Source organism: Condylura cristata, unplaced genomic scaffold, assembly GCF_000260355.1.
Source record: "Condylura cristata isolate star-nosed mole 26May11 unplaced genomic scaffold, ConCri1.0 scaffold00048, whole genome shotgun sequence".
In the NCBI taxonomy this organism is placed as follows: domain Eukaryota; kingdom Metazoa; phylum Chordata; class Mammalia; order Eulipotyphla; family Talpidae; genus Condylura; species Condylura cristata.
The window spans coordinates 1,915,749-1,919,304 of NW_004567149.1; positions in this window are offsets into that span (position 1 = coordinate 1,915,749).

The following is a 3,556-nucleotide window of genomic DNA, read 5'->3' on the forward strand; positions in this document are numbered from 1 at the left end:
TTCATTATATTAATACCTATCAAAGTTTCTATAACATGCACAGTCTCTATTATCAGATGCAGTCAGCTGAAGATTATGGAAATGTCATTGCTGAAATTGCCGCCCTGCTCCATGGGAGGTGCACAGTAACCGGTTATGTTTTATTTAAGACTTCACAATCCCACTGTGGTTATTGGAAAACATTTAAGGTGAGAATACGGCTTCCTGGGAGTCAGGCAGGCGGGCGGAGCAGCAGCGTTTGGAGTGTTGATCTGAAGGTCACCCCGTTTATCTGAGTGAGGGGCGGGCTGGGTTTCTGGCCTGAGCCCAGGCTCCTGCGAGTTTTCAAATCCAGGTAACACATTTTCCCTTTTTTGTTCATTTTGAAACTTAGAAAATTATTGTTTAATCCACAGCTTTGGGTAGGTTTAGTTTAAAAACAACCACAGTGAGACCAGACTTGAGCCCGAGGTCCGAGGTCCGAGCCTTCCAGCTTCCCAGAGACAGGAGCTCTGTCTTTTGTATACACCTGTGGGGAGGAGAAGACATTATGAATGGGAGGGGGGGACATACATCAAATTTATAATTTTATATATATCAGTGTAAAGAGATTTCCTGGGGGTGGTGAATTTCCTTCACAGAAAGGAAAAAGCAAAGAACAGAACTGAATGAAGTTCGTGTCACACATCAGTGTAAATCCTGGCAAAGGACTTGCTTTCATTTCACCCCACCCTGGAGCGCAAATCCTGACTCATCTCAGCTGAGACTCCACAGGCACCGGGAAAGACTGGCAGTGAAACACCCTTTACACACCTGTGCAATTTCCACACTCGCCTTACTCTGGCCAGGCCTGCACACCATGCTGGGCAGGAGCACCAGAACCTGAATCTTTGCTAAGAATCAAATAAAAAAAGGTAGGGGGTGAAAAATTCCCTCTGGGAATAGCCAGGGGAATTTAAAGGAAATGTAAGAATTAAAAAAAAAATTAAACTCCCTATTTTTGAAAGGTGTATTTTTTTTTTTTACTTAAAATATTTCACTTTAAAGGAACTTGCCAGCTGTCAATCGAAGAATGTCACTGCCACACTGGGGCCACCCTGCAGCCTCGCTCTGTGGCCTCCTTTTTAACATGGTGAATCTCAACTTAGCGGTTATTACCAAAAATTGACATACTAAAACTCAACACATTTGAGCAACTTTGAAAGTGACCTGGATACCAACCAAGTGAAATTCCATCACAGACATTACCAGCTTCACAATGTTCAGGTCGACTGGGAGGGGGCGGGGTCACGGACAGGAGTCCTTGCAGGGGGGACCCTGGTCAGTCAGGACCCAGTGGGCAGGTGCCATCTGTGGGTGATCTGGGGACCTTGTTGGGCCATGGAAGGATGAGGTGAGCCCCAAAGTGGAGGGAAGCGGAGGACCATCTCCCTGTGGGGGGCTGACCGTGGAGGACCCAGCCAGGAAGAGCTGGAGGTGGACACAGGCAGTGGAGGGGCTTCGGGGCTCATTTCTGGGCATGGAGGATCCCAGGGGTCGGGGTTCATTCCTGAGCAGCCCACTGGGTCAGAACCGGTACTGAGGGCCCCAGGAGACCTGTGGGCCTGAGAAAGTCTGGTGGCTGCTGAGCACTGTGCTTCACAGGGAGAAATTAGCAAGCATGAGGCAGAGACGTGCTGCTGGGATCCTCCAGGCCTGGATTTTCTCCTGAGACAGTGGGAACCAACCAAGGGCTTTAGGGCTCAGGTGACCTGACACCACAGGCTGCCTTTAGTAAGGGGCAGCGAGGGCACAGAGCTGCAGACAGCCCTCGGGGCATTTGGTGCTTTGCTTTCATGCTTCCACTCTGCCAAGGCGCCTGGCGTTCTGAAGGGGGGAAGTCGACCCACCCAAAACGTTATATTTGCTCTCACCTTCCTGCTGGCAAAGTCAGACAAAAGCCAAGTTTGAAGAGAATGGTCAAGGGAAAGTGGGCAGAGAGGCCGGCAGTTCCAGCAGGGGCAGCCCACAGTCAAGACTGTGAATTTTATTGACACACGTGACCAGAGAGATGGACAAGGAGCCCGGATTCTCCCCTCATTACCAAAGTCATGTTCTCGTGCTCCATGTTTCAAATGTCCTCGCTTCATTCCTATACTTGGTTACTTCACAGACCATCCTGAGGACTCTATACTGGAATTCAGAGGTCATTTAAATGCAACATGTGATCTGACCTCACTATAAAGCGGTTGACAGAAAACAACTCTACCCGAGCTCCATCTAAGGCAACGGGGGAGAATTTCCCAATATTATAATGACTAGTCGTCTATTACAGAAGAAACCACATTTTATCTCTCAAGTACAGTCTTCATCTTCTACAAACACAGGCTTTTTAAGAACAATAACATCTTAAGTATTTTTTAAATTCAGTGTTTTACCAATGTACCACGGTTAGAAAAAGGTATCGGGCCCACCCTGGTGGCACAGCAGGTTGGAGCAAAGCCAAACCGTGGCCACTTCAGCCCGAGTTCAATCCCGGGCCCTGGAGGTGACCCACAGAGCCCAACAGACCTCTCCTGTCTCGCCCGCTGCTCCCCTCAGTGTACTCTCTAGGGCTGTCTGTATTGCTCCCCACTTGGTTTCTGGTGAATCCTCTCACTACCCCAGCACCTCTGGCCTGTATGCCATTTCTGCATGCATAAATAAATAAAATCTTTTTTTTTAAAAAAAAGGTAACATATCTAGATGGGACTCACTATATGTAATTTATTTTATCTCACTTTAATTTGGGAATAAAATATTTTATTGCCAGGGGCTTCCCTGGTGGCTTAGGGGTTAAGTCTCAACACTACCACTGCAACAGCCCAGTCCTGAGGCAAAGCAGCCTGAGTTTGATCCCAGACAAGAAGCTGACCCCCACGGCCCAGCAGACCTCTCCTGTCTCCCTGCTGCTCCCCTCAGCAGTGTTTCTCAGGGGCTCCAACTGTTCTGCTCCCCACTCTGTCTCTGGTGAATCCTTTCACCCTCCTCACCCCCTCCTCTGGCCTGTACCAAAGCTCTTGTGTGTATTAGTAAATAAATCTTTTTTAAAAAGGAAAGTATTTAGCATGGATGTTCCAAAATACAACCAAACTCACACAGCCAGCGAGTATCAGACATGATCAAAGACTTTTGAGCGAGTCATATTCAGACCAGTCAGCTTCAGATTCTTTAGTCCAACTGTGCACAGTCTCTACCCAGTACCTGAAGGAGAACCAGCAACCTGAGGGGTCCTCACGGCAGCATCTTCCAGGCTTGAGCCGTATCTGCAACAGAATAATTTCCAAATTATCACAGCTTCTCTTCACTAGAAAAGATGGATCCTTCTCATGAAACGAGTGGGAAAGACCGAGGAAGAAGCACGGGGCTTCCATGAGTGTTCTCTACTCCCCTGTGGGCGCCCCAGAGACGAGGCAAATGCTGTCTGTGAAGAGCTAAGGGACAAATCAGCATTTCCAAATGGCTGAGGGTGAGGCGGGCGTGAACCGAGAGCTTCTGGAGACTCTAGTTTGTTCAGGGCGCGGCCGGTAGAGGAGGAGGATGGGAACAAGTGAAGGAG